This window comes from Pan troglodytes, chromosome 8 (assembly GCF_028858775.2).
Source record: "Pan troglodytes isolate AG18354 chromosome 8, NHGRI_mPanTro3-v2.0_pri, whole genome shotgun sequence".
NCBI classification, from domain to species: domain Eukaryota; kingdom Metazoa; phylum Chordata; class Mammalia; order Primates; family Hominidae; genus Pan; species Pan troglodytes.
Genome location: NC_072406.2, coordinates 97875487 through 97894980, shown reverse-complemented (window position 1 = coordinate 97894980; position 19494 = coordinate 97875487). Strand labels below are relative to the sequence as shown.

The 19494-nt window shown below is 35.7% G+C and overlaps 1 protein-coding gene across 3 annotated transcripts in view; it reads left to right on the top strand.

Moving 5' to 3' along the window:
* The window catches only part of GRID1 (glutamate ionotropic receptor delta type subunit 1), a 779753-nt gene that overhangs the window by 664828 nt on the left and 95431 nt on the right, over positions 1-19494 (top strand). The gene's annotated exons all lie outside the window — the stretch shown is intronic.

Sequence of the window (19494 nt, the reverse complement as noted above, 5' to 3'; positions counted from 1 at the left end):
CATTGATTTTGTATCCTGAGACTTTGCTGAAGTTGCTTATCAGCTTAAGGAGATTTTGGGCTGAGACGTTGGGGTTTTCTAGATACACAATCATGTCATCTACAAACAGGGACAATTTGACTTCCTCTTTTCCTAATTGAATACCCTTTATTTCTTTCTCCTGCCTGATTGCTCTGGCCAGAACTTCCAACACTATGTTAAATAGGAGTGGTGAGAGAGGGCATCCCTGTCTTGTGCCCGTTTTCAAAGGGAATGCTTCCAGTTTTTGCCCATTCAGTATGATATTGACTGTGGGTTTGTCATAAATAGCTCTTATTATTTTGAGATATGTCCCATCAATACCTAATTTATTGAGAGTTTTTAGCATGAAATGCTGTTGAAGTTTATTGAAGGCCTTTTCTGCATCTATTGAGATAATCATGTGGTTTTTGTTGTTGGTTTTGTTTATGTGCTGGATTACATTTATTTATTTGCATATGTTGAACCAGCCTTGCATCCCAGGGATGAAGCCCAAGTGGTGGCTCATGGTGGATAAGCTTTTCGATGTGCTGCTGGATTCGGTTTGCCAATATTTTATTGAGGATTTTTGCATCGATGTTCATCAGGGATATTGGTCTAAAATTCTCTGTTTTTGTTGTTTCTCTACCAGGCTTGGTATCAGGATGATGCTGGCCCCATAAAACGAGTTAGGGAGGATTCCCTCCTTTTCTATTGGTTGGAATAGTTTCAGAAGGAATGGTACCAGCTCCTCCTTGTACCTGTGGTAGAATTCGGCTGTGAATCCATCTGGTCCTGGACTTTTTTTGGTTGGTAAGCTATTAATTATTGCCTCAATTTCAGAGGCTGTTATTGGTCTATTCAGAGATTCAACTTCTTCCTGGTTTAGTCTTGGGAGAGTGTATGTGTCGAGGAATTTATCCATTTCTTCCAGATTTTCTAGTTTATTTGTGTAGAGGTGTTTATAGTATTCTCTGATGGTAGTTTGTATTTCTGTGATATCCCCTTTATCATTTTTCATTGCATCTATTTGATTCTTCTCTCTTTTCTTCTTTATAGTCTTGCTAGCAGTCTATCAATTTTGTTGATCTTTTCAAAAAACCAGCTCCTGGATTCATTAATTTTTTGAAGGGTTTTTTGTGTCTCTATTTCCTTCAGTTCTGCTCTGATCTTAGTTATTTCTTGCCTTTTGCTAGCTTTTGAATGTGTTTGCTGTTGCTTCTCTAGTTCTTTTAATTGTGATGTGAGGGTGTCAATTTTAGATCTTTCCTGCTTTCTCTTGTGGGCATTTAGTGCTATAAATTTCCCTCTACACACTGCTTTGAATGTGTCCCAGAGATTCTGGTATGTTGTGTCTTTGTTCTCACTGGTTTCAAAGAACATCTTTATTTCTGCCTTCCTTTCGTTTTGTACCCAGTAGTCATTCAGGAGCAGGTTGTTAAGTTTCCATGTAGTTGAGCGGTTTTGAGTGAGTTTCTTAATCCTGAGTTCTAGTTTGATTGCACTGTGGTCTGAGAGATAGTTTGTTATTATTTCTGTTCTTTTACATTTGCTGAGAAATGCCTTACTTCCAACTATGTGGTCAATTTTTGAATAAGTGTGATGTGGTGCTGAAAAGAATGTATATTCTGTTAATTTGGTGTGGAGAGTTCTGTAGACGTCTATTAGGTCCACTTGGTGCAGAGCTGAGTTCAATTCCTGGATATCCTTGTTATCTTTCTGTCTTGTTGATCTGTCTAATGTTGACAGTGGGGTGTTAAAGTCTCCCATTATTATTGTGTGGGAGTCTAAGTCTCTTTGTAGGTCTCTAAGGACTTGCTTTATGAATCTGGGTGCTCCTGTATTGGGTGCATATATATTTAGGATAGTTAGCTCTTCTTGTTGAATTGATCCCTTTACCATTATGTAATGGCCTTCTTTGTCTCTTTTGATCTTTGTTGGTTTAAAGTCTGTTTTATCAGAGACTAGGATTGCAACCCCTGCCTTTTTTTGTTTTCCACTTGCTTGGTAGATCCTCCTCCATCCCTTTATTTTGAGCCTGTGTGTGTCTTTGCACGTGAGATGGGTTTCCTGAATACAGCACACTGATGGGTCTTGACTCTTTATCCAATTTGCCAGTCTGTGTCTTTTAATTGGAGCATTTAGCCCATTTACATTTAAGGTTAATATTGTTATGTGTGAATTTGATCCTGTCATTATGATGTTAGCTGGTTATTTTGCTCATTAGTTTATGCAATATTCAACATTCTTAAAGAAAATAATTTTCAACCCAGAATTTCATATCCAGCCAAACTAAGCTTCATAAGTGAAGGAGAAATAAAATACTTTACAGACAAGCAAATGCTGAGAGATTTTGTCACCACCAGCCCTGCCCTAAAGAGTTCCTGAAGGAAGCACTAAACATGGAAAGGAACAACCAGTACCAGCCACTGCAAAAGCATGCCAAATTGTAATCTTGTATTTTAAAGGAGAATTTTTAACTATCGATAGTTATTATAGTATAAATATATGATTTTATTTTTCTCATGTCCACTTGTGCATTTCAAATTTTTTATGGTGTTTAGCATTCTGTTACCATTATTATTACTATAGTTACCTCCTATCTGAAGTTAAGCATTTTCTTTTAATCTCCAGTGGTTTTCTTTAGGCTTAAAAATACATGCAACTCCATTTCTCTTTCAGAATTAACAGTGAAACTATATATTCATATCTCTCCTTATGTAAGGTAATACTAAAATACCTTTTTTCCTCCTCTCCTTCTTCCTCCTACTTAATCTTTGTTTACAGAATCTTCGACCCAGTTTACTATGTTTCCTTTTTTCTTCTTAACATCCTATATGGCTTCTCTAAGATATATATTTGCTTTTCACATTCTTTTATTTTTTCCCATCCATATCTATAGTTACAATTAAGACTGAATTCTATGCTCCAATTGTTTTAATGATTGTTGAATGTTTCTTTATACTATGATTTAGCCTCTGTTCATTTCTTTATTTTGATGGATTTTTTATCAGCTGGAGTAGCTTTTTGAGCAATATAATAAGTAGTATGATTTCTGACACAGCATATCTGAGAACATTTTCTGTTGCCTTTATACATTAATTAAAACATATCTGTATATAATATTCTTGTGTCACAGCTTTCCTCTTTAATATTGTTTAGAATTTGCTCGATTGCCTTCTTCCTGTGTGTCATACAATGGAGAAACTTTCACCTATTGATTTTCCTCTCCTCTTTTACTTTCTCTCTTACCCCCTCACAACTTTCTCTCTTCTCCCCTCTTTTCTTCATCTCCTTATTTCCTCCTCCTTTCTCCTTCTGTCTGATTCATTTATTCATCTTCTTTTTCCTTATGCTCCCTTTCTTCCTCTTTCTTTCCTTTTCACCGTCTTCTTCCTCTTTTCCGTCTCCTTCTCCTCACCTTTTTTCTTCTCACTTACCACATCCCTGTTTTTCTCTTTCTTCCTTCTTCTCCTTCTTTTCCTCCCCTTCCTTTTCCACTTTTTTCTCATCTCTCCTCTCCGCCTCCATTTATCCTCATGCTGCTCTTTTTCTTCTTCTCTTTTTGTTCTCCTTTTCCTTTTTCTGTTTTCCGTCTTCCTCTTCCACTTTCTTCTCCTCTCTTCTGCTTTCTCCTTTGTAGTTATCCTTACTAATGTCTTTCAACTTAAAAACTTCCGGAGTTGGTTGATATGCCATTAATTATTCTCAGGATTCAGTGAGGTCTTTGTATATGCAAACAGAAACTTGCACTTTAGTTCAATAATTTTGTCGTCTATTAAATATTTCCTTATTATTTATATCCCATTTATTTGCATGTTGTTTACAGGAACATTGATTTTTCATATGTTGGTATTATGATTACTCCACATCTGTCACATTCTCTGATCATTTTCAATTCATTTCCTTTTCCTGCTCATTCTGGGGAGTTCCTTGGTTTGTCTTTCATATTTCAGATTAGATTTTCTTTAGTTTTCACATGCCTTTTAGCAGTATTAATGACTATATAAATTCTACTTATATATTTTTATTTCCCCTTCATTCTTTCTTGCTTTGACTCTGCTAGTACTTCTTTCATTTCTCAGCCAATGTTTTATGGATTTCATTTTATAGTTTTGTTATAAAGAGTCCTTGCTGTAGTAAATTATAGTATTTTTAAAATTTTAGCTTTGTTTTCCTTAGCATATGCTTTTCTAACAATATATTCTTTAGTATCTTTAACACAATATTATATAAACATATTTATGTATTATTTCTTTCATAATGATAGCTTCCTTTATGTCTCCATATTGTTGTTGTTTTCTAATTTGGAAATATCTTCATGTCCTTTTCCCCATAGGTTGTTGGGGAACAGGTGGTGTTTGGTTACATAAGTAAGTTCTTTAGTGGTGATTAGTGAGATTTTGGTGTACCTGTCTCCCGAGCAGTATACACTGCACTTTACTATCCCTTAACCCCTTCCCACCCTTCCCCCCAAGTCCCCTGGTCCATTGTATCATTCTTATGTTTTTCCTCCTCATAGCTTAGCTCTCACATATCAGTGAGAACATATGATGTTTGGTTTTTCATTCCTGAGTTACTCAGTTTTTGTTTAGTTTACTCTTCCTTGAATGTGGAGAGCTCTTTCCATAAACAGGTGGGTTGATTCTCTTTGGATTTCCTAATAGTACATCTGGATGCAGTTAGAATCACCCTTTCAAGTCTTAACCTGGGCTTGTGAGTACAGGTGGAGACTGTGATATAAATTTAAAGCCCCATTATCAAAACTGTGCCTTAGTGGAATTTTTTCTTTTGAGTTTTTTGCCCCAGTGACAAAGTTTCATTTTCTAGCATTCGGATTTATACAGCCTCAACAACAGTAAGAGAAACCACTGTGTAACTTTTTGTAACCTTTTTTTTTTTCTTGGCATCCATATTCTCTGCTATTTACTGACAAATTACTATTGTTCTGAGAAAAATGCTGGTAAATGAGGATTTCTGCATACTGTACCCAGCAGAGCTGTGAGGAACCTAGGCATTTTCCATTGTTACTGCTCTGAATTACTTTGTCTCTGTAGATATAAGAAGAAATCAACGGAGATGATGCATTTTCAAAGTGAGAAGAATTTGAATCTCCCATTGCTGTCTCCCATTAATTTTTTCCTTCTCCCCTAGAAACCTCCCAAAGAGTTTAAATAAGTAGGTAGCAACCTTCCCTGGTTCATGGTACATGATGCCCCAGATTTAAAAAAATGGCCTGTTCATTTCAGTAGGTACCTGAAAAGAGTAAGGATGAATACCTGTTCTCTCTTTACAAACATATTTTCTTAGTTATCTTCAACTTATAAATTTTCAACCTAATGTAAAACCATTCAATAATGATTGCAATCCACTCTGTCCATATAAATGTTCATCATTACTGTCTTAGTCTTAGGAATCTATACATTCCTTAAAAGACATGGACAATGCCAGCATCCAAGAGAACTGAAATCTAAATCTCTGCTTCTAAAGAGCAGAGATTCACTTATCAATTACATTAAGCAATTTTTACCTTTTTCTTTGGGGGTGAGTATGAGGTATGTTCATTGAGGAGGGAATATCTCATTTTTGTTCACTAAGCAGTCTCAAGCTGCTGTAATTACTTTCATTTCCTTTACAATTACTAATAGATGTTTACCTGCTATAATGATGACAGCAGAGTCATTTGAAAAAGGCAGCATTGGCATGAGGTCGAACACTACAGGCACCTTTTAATAGTGCCTTTAGGAAATGCATCATTAAACCCATTAATGTCTGCATTTAGGAAATACTTTGTTTAAAAATCCTATGTGAGTAGCATCCTACATTCAGAAAGATCATATTTGGCCCAGAGGCTCAGGTCGGAAGGCAGGAGGACAGTGGCATGACTAAGAAAGACAACAAGGCATAGTTGTCATGAGCATAGACACAGGAGCTTGACTGACTGGTTTCAAATCCTTTCTCTCTCACTTACTACCTGTGTAATCTTGGAAAATCACTTAACCTGTCTGTGTTTCTCTTTTATTATCTATATGTAGGGATAAGAATAGCATCTATCTCACAGGCTTATTGGGAAGAATATCTATGTTAGAGTTTATAAAGTTACCTGGCACATAGAAAGGGCCATACATCTGCTAGATATTATCATTACGGTTGTTGAAAAAGTCCTTCATAGTCAAAGGAACAGCTCTGAGATTTGGAGTCCTGGGCTGAAGAATGCCAGCATGCCTGGGTGATGTGGGAGAGAAGATTGTAGTCTAGAAAGTAGGCAGCTCCATTTTGAAATTGTCACCACATAGCTGGATGGCATTAGAAACTATTCTGATGTTTAGTTTCCATATATGTAAAATAGGCATGTTGGTATAAACTGCAATTTAAGATGTTTGCTCGTATTTTCACTGGAAACATCACATTTGTAAACTAAAATAAGCGAATACTCTGAAAAGATAAATTATTGCGTTAAACTAAGGAAAGATAGGCAATCTATAATTAGAGATTTGTCTTGTGTCCACAAATCTGCACAGATTCAGAAGAGAAAATAAAAAGACTGAATTCACCAGAAGCCTAATTTATCCTGAGGTAGAATTCCTTCCAATTATCTCAATGTAAAGAAATAAACTTTATTAATAGAAAATTTACTATAAGCCTCTGATTTTTAATTTTGTATTATTATTTTTAAAAGTCTTCTAATAAACTGAAAATTTAGATGACCGTGGGTTTGGTGTTGACTTCTTTAATACAAGACCGAAAGCGTGATCCATAAAATAAAACACTGTTAAGTTGGAATTTATTAAAATTTAACACTTCTGTGAAAGACATTGTTAAGGGAACAAGAAGACAGGTCACAGACTGGGGGAAAATCTTTGCAAAACACATGTAAGATAAATGACTGGTATCCAACATATACAAAGAACTCTTAAAACTCAACAATTAGGCTGGGCACAGTGGCTCATGCCTATAGTCCCAACACTTTAGGAGGCCGAGGTGGGAGGATCACCTAAGGTCAGGAGCTCGAGACCAGCCCTGGCCAACATGGCAAAACCCCATAGTTACTAAAAATACAAAAATTAGCCAGGTGTGGTGGTGCATGCTTGTGATTCCAGCTACTGGGAAAGCTGAGGCAGGAGAATTGCTTGAACCTGGGAGGCGGAGGTTGCAGTGAGCTGAGATCACGGCACTGCACTCCAGCCTGGGCCACAGAGTGAGACTCTATCTCAAAAAAACAAAACAAAAAACAAAACAAAACCCCAAAACAAACAAACAAACAAATTCAACAATGAAAAAAATACCAACCACCTGTTTAAAAATTGGGCAAAAATTCTGAACAGACACCTTATCAAAGATTTACAGATGGCAAACAAACATGAGAAGATGCTCAACATCACGTCATTAGGGAATGCAAATTAAAACAACAGTGGAATACCACTACACACCTATTAACATGGCCACAATCCAAGACGCCAATAGCACCAAATGCTGGTGAGGACATGAAGCAACAGAAGGTCTTATTCATTGCTGTTATGGCCACTTTGGAAGACAGTTCGCCGTTTCTTACAAAACACAGCATACAGTTACCATATAATACAGCAGTTACTCTTCTGGTATTTAGCCCAAAGAATTAAGAATATATGCCCACACAAAAATCTTTACATAAATGTTTATAGCTGCTTTATTTATAATTTTCAAAACTTGGAAGCAACTAAGGTGTCTTCTAACAGGTGAATGGATACATCAACTCTGGTACATCCAGACAATGGAATATGATTCAGTGCTAAAAAGAAAAAAAATGAGCTATCAGGTTGAAAAAACATGGTGGATACTTGAATGCCCATTGATAAGTGAACATTTTATGATAAAAAGAAATATGTATGGATTTTTAATAACACCTGTGTCAAGGTCTTAAAAGATGTATTTGTGGATAAAGTGTGGAAAATATGAATTGGGCAGGGCTACTGTGGATAAATCAGTCTTTGGAGACTGAACTTAAATTCTGTTTATACATGGATCATTGCCGTTTTGCATGTGAGCCTTTCATTCTTTTAATTGATATGTGGGTAGTGACATTGAACAGGAATCATAAACAGTTGGATATGATCTGAATTTATCTGACATCCTTGGTTTTTTGACAGCACAATGTTTTAAATTTGTAAATTTGATATTTTCGGTGGTACCTGCACTCTCCAGATTACCCTTGGTATTATTCGTTTTTTTATTTTTTGTCACCTGCTGACTTTATACCCTCACATACTCACCGTACACCATCAAGCCATTCAAGTTAGTAACTTCTGACATAGACAATCTGAATGACTCTTTGCAAGTTAGTGGGTACTGTAAATCCTTGCTATTCAAAGTGGACCATATAGACCAGCATCGCTGGCATAAGTGAAGTCTCAGACCTCACCTCAGATATCCTGGATCAGAATCTGTATATGACTAGATCTCTAAGTGTTTTTAATCCACATTAATTTTTGGAAAGCAGTGCCTCTGGTTATAAAAAATGATCTATAAAATTTCAATAGCCTGAAGTGATTGGCTGCATCTAACAAAATATATTTTAACGGAGCTACATATCAGTTCTTGCCTTCAGGCCACCATAAACTTGTAAAGGAAGGTGGTTCATATTAATGGGACTCATGAAAAAGAAATTGTGTAAATTTCTCTACATGTTATAATAAAGGAACAGGTCTTCCCTGTTACGATAAAGGAACAGGACCAGTCTTCTCATTATTAATAACTATAAAATGGGAAAAATATGCTGTATGTAAGCATTTTAAACACAAAGAGACACAGATACATTGAGAGAGAAGGTAAAGATATACCATGTAAACAGTAAGCATAAGAAAGCTGGTGAGGCTATATCAATATCAGACAGAATGGACTTTATGCCATTGAGTATTACAGAGGATAGAGGGTCATTGCATAATAATAAAAGGAACAAATTCACCAGAGAGACAACATGTCTAAATATTTATGCACTTAATAATGGAGCAACAAAGTTTATGAGGTAAAATCTGACAAATCTAGTGGAATAAGTAGAAAAATCTAACATAGTCAAAATTTAACTTCATTCTCTTAAAAACTCATACAGCAAGTAAACAAAAAACTATTAAGGCTTTATAAATCTGTACAATACCCTCAGCTAACTTGACATAATTGACATTTATAGAACGCTATACCCCAAAATTGCAGAATATGCAGTTTTTTAGTGTGCATGAAACATTCACCAAGAATAACCAGTTTTTGAGCCATAGAGTTAAATCTCAGTAAATTTAAAGAGTAAAATCATACATAACATGTTCTATCCCTACAATTAATTACTTTAAAAATCAATAAAAATAAACAATCTAGAAACTTCACAGGAAATATAACTAACATAATGTAGCTAAAATATTGCTGAAGTATTAGCTAAATATTATCAATAATAAATATTTAGCTAAAGTATTAGCTAAATGTTTATCTAATACAGCTAAAATAGTGCTTAAAGGAAAGTTTATAGCTTTAAATGCCTATATTAGAAACAAAAAAAGAGTTTTGCTTAAATTCAGGATTCTTAGTTTCCTTCCTAAGAGGAGAGAAAAATAAAGACAAGTTTAGTTCAATGTAATCTGAAAGAAAAAATTAGAATATATATAACAACATCAAAAATTAGCAAAGCTTAAAGTTGGTTATTTGGTAATTTTAATAAAGGTATTAAACCCCAAGCAAGACTAACCAAGAAAAATAAGAGAAAATGGAAATTCGGCATGCCCTGTCTCTGTCTAGGTGTATTTAATTTCATCTGCCAGTAGCTTCTGTCTGCTCCTTGAACATCATGAATAGTTTTCTGCTCTTCTTCATGTAAGTTAGTCCATATTTTTAGAGCACCTTTCTCTCTGCTTTTTTACCTAGCCAATTTCACTCATCCTTCTCAAAGGTCACCTCCTCAGAATGGACTTCCTAGATACACCTTAATTTAAATCACCTTTCTCTATTTTTTTTAATGTCATAGACCCTATACTTTTATTTCATAGCAATTATTACACTGTGCAATTATGTACTTATGTGCTTACTTTTGTTTAACATGCACTCATATCTATAGGCAATAAAATCCATGGATCTAAGGACTGAATTTGTATTTCCCCTATTGTAGAACCAATGCTTAGCACAGTGCCTGACAGTATATATACCCTATACATACGTTAATTGGATTACTTAATTACTAAAGGCAGACTTGTGCTTTATGGTCCATATATAAAGAATTAGGAACACTGGGTAGAATAGTTCAAGATAAAGCTTAGCTCAGTGGATAAAATAAAGTCCCTTCTTGGTGTCAGACATGTCTGAAGATGAATAAACACCCTTGGAAGGTGACAAATTGTGCATCCCTGAGCTGTGTCCATAATAGCTAGGAAGCCACGAATGTCTCTTATAAATTCTGAATTCATGTATTTTGTGCTCCCTATTCCTTGGGTTACATGCTCTTTACAGCTCTGCCATGCAAAGAGCAGCTGGCTTGTTTTTGTTTGTTTGTTTGGTTGGTTGGTTGGTTTTGGTTTTTCTTATTTATTTTTAGATTGAGGACAATTGTTTATGTCCATCATACACATCAGTATCCTACTGGGCAAAGCGTTGACAGGACATCTTTTTCTTAAGGTCAAATTGGAGATATTCCACATCTTTTGATTTTTTACTTCTTTTTATTCTTCTATTCCTCCTGTATCCAGAGATCCATTAGAATTGTGTGAAATGCAGTCTGCAGTTTATGTACTGTTTCACTTTGAACAGTGAGATTCATGAATTGATAGCATCCACATTTTATAGCTGTGATAAGTCATCCATATGCACAACCTGGCTGTAAAATTTGTATTCCTGTTCAGGCTTATGCATACACAATATAGCAGTGAGAATTATATAATTCAGGAAAGCTAGGCTCCAAAGGGGCAAGCGTGTTGTATAACTCCCATGATGGGTGCATACCCACTTCTCTCATGTCACATCCAGAACTGCAGCATCTGGTTGTCAAAGAAACGTCAAGGGCATTGAGTCCAGCCTTCTGCAGTAGATGCTGAGTTCTTAAGGAAGGCAAGAGACAGCATTTCCACAGGCTTACTCTATAGACTGTTGAAAAGATGACTCTCATTGAGGACTAACCTAAAGTTGACATATTCAAGGTGCTGGAAAGTCCCAACTTAGGATTTCTCTTGTCTTCTATATGTTTTTAAAAATTTAGTAGACTTTATTTTTTTAAACAGTTTTAGGTTTACAGAAAAATTGACTGGAAAGTAGTAGAGTTCTCATATATTCATCTTCTCTTCCCTCCACTTTCCTCTATTGTTATTATTTTTTATTTGTATTAGTTTAAGGGGTACAAGTGCAGCTTTGTTACATGGCTATCTTGTGTAGTGGTGAAGTCTGGGCTTTTAGTCTTACCATCACTCAAATAATGTACATTGTACCCATTAAGTAATTTCTCATTGTCACTTCCCTCCCACCCTCCCACTTTTCCAAGTCTCTCTCTAGTGTCTATTATTTCACTCTCTTTGTCCATGTGTACCTATTATTTACTTCCCACTTATAACTAAAATGAATATGAGGAATTTGACTTTGTGTTTCTGAGTTATTTCACTTACGGTAATATCCTCTGTTTCCATCAGTGTTACTGCAAAATATATGATTTTATTCTTTTTTATGGCTGAATAATGTTCCAATATATATATATATATATATATATATACACCACATTTTCTTTATCTAGTTACCAGTTGATGGACATTTAAGTTGATTTCATATTTTTGCTATTGTGAACAGTGCTGCAGTGAACAGTTATCTTTCTGATATAGTGATTTGTTTTCCATTGGTTAGATATTCAGTAGTGGGATCAAATGGTAGTTCTATCCTTAGTTCTTTGAGAAACCTCCATACAGTTTTCCATAGATGTTGTACTAATTAATTTACATTCCTTCCAACAGTGTATAAGTGTTCCCTTTTCTCCACATGCTCCCCAACATGTTACATTTGTCATTTTAGTAATAGCCATTCTGATTGGTGTAAGATGGTAACTCACTGTAGGTTTAATTTACATTTCTCTGATAATCGGTGATGTTGAGCATTTTTTCAGGTTTGTTGATCATTGGTATGTTTCCTTTTGAAAAGTGTTTGTTCATTTCCTTTACCCACTTTTTAATGAGGTTCTTTGCTTTGTTGTTGAGTAATTTGAGTTCTTTGTAAATTCTGGATATCAGTCTCCTATTGAATGCATGTTTTGCAAATATTTATTTTCTCCCATTTTGCATGTTGTCTGTTCACAATATTGACTACTTCTTTAGCTTTGCAGAAACTTTTTAGTTAATTCCCATTTGTCTACTTTTGATTTTGTTGCTTACGCATTTGCGATCTTAGACATAAATTATTTGCCTAGATCAATGTCTGGTTTTCCCTTGGTTTTCTTCTAGTATTTCTGTAGTTTCAGTCTTACATGTAAGTCTTTGATTCATCTTGAGTTGATTTTTGTATATGGTGAAAGATAAGGGTCCAATTTCATTCTTTTGCATATGGCAATCCAATTTTCCCCACACTATTTATTGAAAAGTGTCCCCTTTCCCCAGTGCATGTTTTTGTTGACTTTGCTAAAGATCAGTTGGATGTAGATATGTGGCTTTATTTCCATGTTCTCTATTCTGTTTCATTGACCTGTGTATTTATTTTTATACCAGTACCCTGCTGTTTTTTTTACTATAGCCTTGTAGTATATTATTAACATCTTTGTGTGGCACATTTGTTACAGTTGATGAGCCAATACTGATACCTTATTATTAACTTAAGGTCTTAGTTTACTTAAGACTCACTTTTTGTACTGTATGTTCTATTGCTTTTGATAAATATATAATGACATATATCTTTATGGTATTATACATAATAGTTTCACTGTACAAAAAGTCTCTATGTTCTACCTATGTATCTCACTCTCCGTCTCCCCAAATATTTTATTGACTAAGCAGAAACTGGGATAATTCTAAATATCCACTTGCTCCATACACCCCAGAACTACTCTGTTAATAGAGTCTATCCATTCTACCCCCTAAATCTCTCAAATACATGTGATTTCTATGTCTTGATGACTACTTAGTTTATTATACCAACCTCCTGACTTACCTTTTTCTCTCCTCTTTTCACTCCCTCAAATCTTTCTCCATATTGTAAGTACAAAATTCTTTGTAAAATAAATTCTGATAAGGTCAGTCATCGCTTATTCATCTCTAGTGGTTCTAGTGTTCAGATTAAAGTTCAGCTTTCTTAGCAAAGCATCTTCACTTGATCATAGCCACCTTTACAGCCTTACTTTTACAGCTACATGCATGTTCTGTGATGTCTCAAATGCCAGGCCTTGGGGAATATCTCAAAGTACAGTTACTTCCTGTAGCTTGTTAGTCAAGTGTTTGAATTTTTCAGGATTCAGTTTTGTTTATTTTGTAGGTTTTTTTCTTATGATTTTCTATGACAGCTCCTATATAACTTCTTTAATTGGAAATTTGACTATTTATTTGTCCTCCTTGTGTTTCTTTCTTCTTCTTCTTTTTTTTTTTTTTTTAACAGGGTCTCACTCTGTCGCACAGGCTGGAGTGCAGTGGCACAATCTTGGCTCACTGCAACCTCTGCCTCCCGGGCTCAAGTTATTCTCCCACCTCAGCCTCCCTCCTGTGTAGCTGGGACCACAGGCACACGCCATCACAACTGGCTAATTTTTGCATTTTTTTATAGAGATGAGATTTTGCCGTGTTTCCCAGACTGGCCTCAAACTCCTGGGGTCACGCAATCCACCCACCTCAGCCTCCCAAAGTGCTGGGACTGTAGCTATGAGCCACTGCACCCATCCTCTCCTTTTGTTTCTATCACTGAACTTATTTAATTGAATTTTTACTCTTCATTTATAAGTTCTGTCTTTCATTAAACCGTGCCTTCACTGAGTGTAAAAACTGTGTTCCATTCATTTTATAGTTCTCCATGCTAAACAAATGGCTTGGCACTCAGCTTAGCACATAGTAGGGTTGGGTAAATTCATAAATGAACGGACAGTGGAGCTTGAGAGACTCAGATCCCCTAGAGTCAGTAGGTGAATAAATAATAATGAAAACATACTGTGAAAGCTGTGAGAAGAAAAGAATAGATGTAGAGAGAAAGCTGCATAAATGGAGCTACTGACGAAACCACCAAGAAGGATAACTGCTGCTGAGAACAAGCTGCCCCATTGGCAGCTCATTGCACAGTGTGATGTAGAACTATCGAGAGGGCTACAGTGACAGTCTCCCAGTGTGCAGTGGGACCCCGACTGCAGAAACCTCTGAGGTGGAAACAAGGTAGTTTAGATGAGCTGGTCATTGCTTTTGGTGTTCAGTGACTGTGGACCCATCAATCTTCCGACAAGCCCAGGGCAAGTGTCTTGGAAAACAGCCAGAATATGTATGGCACATTTGGGGCCATGCAGAGCTGTTCACATTTTAAAAATGAGGGAAAGAAAATAATTTGTTGATAATGCAAGTAGTGGTAAATTTGGGAGAAAGAGAAACTGTCTTATTGAAATTGATTGTAATAGATGCGAACTAGAAGGCAGAGTTAGGCACAACTTGGTAGTTAGTTAATTCTTCAGGTAAGCAGAATTCCAAATTTTTCAGAAAAAGGAACATTTTGAGGTCCACAGCTATGATTCAAGAGGGGAAAGTCTTTAAATCATGCAGTGTGAGTGGTCTAATCACAAATTATCTCAGTAAGGATGGACAGCAGGCAGATGCCAGGGGCTCACTACGAGGATCTGGGGAATCAGAGGGATAAGAGACAAGCAAGGAAATTGAGAGGTAATGCACAGAATAATAAAACAAAACAGGGATATTCACTCAAAAGTGTGTGTAAATAGGGCCAAGTGAAAGAATGAACTTCAATTGGTGAAAAATGCTAAAGAAAACAAAAGTTATGGCAGAATTGCTTTCTAAACTCTCGTTGGCAGAGGAGGTCAGTGTTTAAGGAATACTGGGTGGCATTAACAGACAATAACGTGAAGCAGAATCACTGCTGTCATGTAAAAACCATTGGTTCATTTTTTTGTGTGTTAGCACAGTGGCTTGCTGGCTGTGTGATTTTAGATGGTCACTTTATGGATCTGAGTCTTAGCTTTCTCACCTCCAAAATAGAATTAACTAGTTTAGTGGCGGATTATGTCAATTAATTAAATTAGACATCATATGATTCAGCATTGTGTTGGCATTCACTTGGTCCTCAATAAATGAATAAATCTATCTTTCCCTTAATGCCTTGTAAAAGCCTGCTTCCAGATTCAATTAGAAAACTATTCCAAGACTCTGGAACAATGTGTGTGTGTGTGTGTGTGTGTGTGTGTGTGTGTGTGTGTGTCTGCACTGCTGATAATATTTGAAAATCAGAATGGCTTATTAGAGTATCAGAGATGGTTTTATATCTAACTTTTTGAGAAACCATTGAATTATTGAATTTTTTTATTTGATATGCCAGTGAATTTGATGTGCAACTGTGCCAACATTTACAAATGATTTATTTGGAAGAAGATCTGTGAACACTTAGAAAGGAAAAGGTGATCCCTAGAAGGTGGTACCAATTCCTGAAGAACAGATCATCTTGAGTTAGGCTAACCTCTTTCAATTTGTTTTTCTTTGTTTTTGATAGACTTTTTAGACTGGCAAATCAGAATAATTCATAGACCTGGTATGTCTTGATTTCAGCAGTACATTGTTTGGTGGTCTTAGATAGTGATCCTGTGGATAAAAAGGAAAATGTGGCACATGAATAAATAGATTTGTAATTGGTTAAAAACTGCCCTAGTGCATTAATAAAATATATTTGGGTTAACTTGGCAGATTATTGCTTAGTTGAATGTCATAAAGTGCTGACCTTAGAACCATTGTATTCAACAGTAATCAGGCTTAGATTAAGAGAGCAAAGACATACTATCAATTTCACAGATAATATACAATTTTAAGGATGTATATATTTTATGTAAATTTTATTGCTATAAAAGTACATATTCTTTAAAGACAATTAAATCTAAGCAAAAGAAAAATGCACAAATCAAAGTACAAAAATATGACTATATTTTAACATATTATTTTATTGCAGATTTAATTCATAGCCGGTTCAAATAGATGTGGTGTATTAAAACCTTTCTCCATAAGATAATGTTGATAAGTTGGGTGTTATTCCTTCTGATATCTTTTTTGGAAAATCTGAGAATCATTTTACATACAGCTTTTCTGCATTTAGGTTCTTACTGTCAGTTTAACTCTTGATTGGTTGAATTGTGCTTTCACTAGATATTTCAACAAAAGGACATAGATATTTTATTTTCTAAACTCCTACATTTCTGAAGATTTGTTTCATTTCTGGTTCTCTACATATGAATAATAACTTGACTGGTAGAATTCAAGTTTATATTCTCTAGCATGTAAGACTTCACAAGAGAGAAATGACCTGAGTTATTTTTCTTCCTTTGAATGTGTCCTTCCTCCTCCTTTTAAAAATAATATTCCTACAGGATTTTTTGACAGGTTTTTGTTAGCATGGGTACCAGTAATATTTGTTTCTTTCCATTGGTTTTCCTTGGAATGTGGTGGCTTCTTTCAATTGCCATGCTATCTTTTGGTTTTTGTTGTATTTGAGGATTTTTTTCCAATTATAGCTTTGTTTAATAATATTTACTATAGTTGTTTGCATGTATATCAGCAACTTCTGTATGTTTTTGAGGATGGTGCTGTGTTCTCTAGCCTCTATAACTATAGACCTTTTATTATTGCTTTTTTTTTCCCATTTCTTTGTTATTTTATTCTGGATTCAGAGCTAGTTTTTGAAATGTGTCCTTCTTACAATTTATCCTGTTTTCTCTACTTTCCATGTGGATTCATTTGAGCAATTTCAATTTTTCCCTTGCAATTCATTCTATTAACCATTCCCATTTACATCTTATCTTGTTGACTTTTTGTTCCTGGCTCTTTCCGTATTAGCCTATCTGTACCAATTCCAAAATGCTTATAAAGAAATGGCACATTTGCTATTCTACAAAGTTGTAATTTTTTGAATGATGGTGTGATATTTTATCATTTTTATGATTATTGTATTAGGAAGTTGGGAGAGTTGTGCGTGCTCGATGGAGACATTTTAAACTGAAAAGCCTGGGATGGTTAATATGTTGACTGATAGAATCAAAATTCTAAATGATATCAACGGGGTGGAACAAAGTGCTAAAACCAAGAGGATAAATGAAACCTGACAAGCTGCCTGAAAATAATCAGCCACTTAAGTACAGGACAGGGGATGTGTATTTCCAGGCTTACACATCCTGCTCCCCGCTTAGCCCATTCTCTGTGGTTCCTGAGCAGTGTCACCCACTCCGAAGGCTTCAATTACCACCAAATGCTGAAGGTGTGACATGTGGGGTCCTGGTCCAGGCCAGATACATAGGCTCAACTTGTTCAACACTGAGCTCATTAGCGCGACCCTAAACCATTCTACCAACATTATTCATCAGTGGAAGAGCACCACCATCCACCTGGCCACTCATTCACCCTTAACCCCAGCCTGTCCTTGTTTCCCACAGGACATCGTTTGCCATCTAGAGATGCAGAATGCCTCATAAATATGCCTCAAAGTCTCCTCTTTGTTTCATTTTTGAAGCAGGTGTTCACACACCTAGATAGTTTCCTTCCTGCTTTGGGGGGTGTTTAAATCTATCCATTTCTAGGTCATGTGTGATGGCTCGTGCCTGTAATTCAAGCACTTTGGGAGGCTGGGGCATGTGGGTCACTTGAGGCCAAGAGTCCAAGGCTGCAGTGAGCTGTGATTGTGCCACTGCACTCCAGCCGTGTCTCTTTTTAAAAAATTCACCCAATACCTTCTGAGTATCTTTTTAATGACTAATCAAGTTATTTCCCAGCAGCCCCTTTTCTCCCCAAGAGAAAGTCTGTTGTGATCTCCTGTGAGAAGTCCAAGCTGCTGCAGTAGACACTAAAGGCAATGATGTGACAGCCTTGCCTGCCTTCACGGCTTCCCCCTTCCCATTCCCAGTCCTTCTCACTCACCTGATGTTTCAATCACAAGTTGTCTCCTTTCTGTGCTTTTGCATTTGTTGTTTTATTTTTCTATCCTGGAATACTTTACTCACTTCGTCTTCCTGGAAAACTTGAATTTTCCATTCAATAATCTGTGCTCCCTCCTCTGTGAATCTGTTTTGACTTAATAGACTGAACAATCCTATTTTCCTGGGATTTCCCAGCACTATTCTCATACCAGCAATCACAGCCAGCTCCCTCATTTGAAATCATATACTGTATTCCCCACACTTTTAAACACAGTCATTTCACTCTCAGTGAACCAGTTATTTTCAGGTTAGCCCCTCTCCCCCAAAACACACATTCAGTTCCTCAGTTTGTTTGTTTGTTTTTTGAAATTTCATATTTCCTCCAGGTGAAAGCCTGCTCTTCCTTAAATTGTTCTTGAACTTTTCCCACTTCGTTTGTGTTCTTTTTAAAATCCCTTGTCTCATACTCTCTGTTTCTGCCATGTTGTACTTTATTGCCTTAAATATTTTGTAATATAATTATTGTACTATTTTTTCTTTTTTTTTGGTATTTGAGACATTTGAGACAGAGTCTTGCTCTGTCACCCAGGCTGGAGTACAGTGACGCCATCTTAGCTCATTGCAGCCTCAATCTCCTGGGCTCCAGCAACCCTCCTGCCTCAGCCTCCCAAAGTGCTGTGATGACAGGCATGATCCACCGTGCCTGGTCCTGGTTACATTATTTTTTTGCAAATATTTTTATTCTTACCATACAAATTCAAATTTTAAAAAATAACAATTACTAACATGTTTCCCTCTCTCCAAGTAATTAATATTTTCAGTTTGGAGAAAACCATTTCAGGTGTCTGGCTCTGCCTATTTATGGATGGATAGAGAGAGGTAATCTAGAGAATAAAATAGTGTCATCTTATAAACCTGTTCTTAATAAAATCATTACTTTTTTTTTTACTTGACTTTGAGGAACAATGAATAGAAGTAAAACTAAAGATATTGCTGAAGTTTGAATATTTTTTATTACAAGAAATATTAGTTCCTAAATTATCCTAAGTTATTCTGTACTTATAAAGTCACATCTGAAAAACTGAAGAAGTTGCAGTACTTTCAACTATCGGCTTCAAGTATTTTAATCTCCACTGTGGAAGATAAGGTTATTATACACATAAACAAGTAGCTTCCTATTTCCCTAAGTATTACTTTCCATTTTTTGTTTGGTGTTATATTTATGTTACAAAAATTATGAATGTATATTTCTTCTTTGTAACCATAATCATCCAGAGTTGATAAATATTAGGTCCTATGTGTAAACAGATTCAGTGCTTGTTCAATACCTGTATTTTTTATCATAGTTCACATCTCATTAACTATCTTTGTATGTTTTGTAGAAAACACTTTAATGTGAAAAAAATTAAAAGTAATATAACAAACAA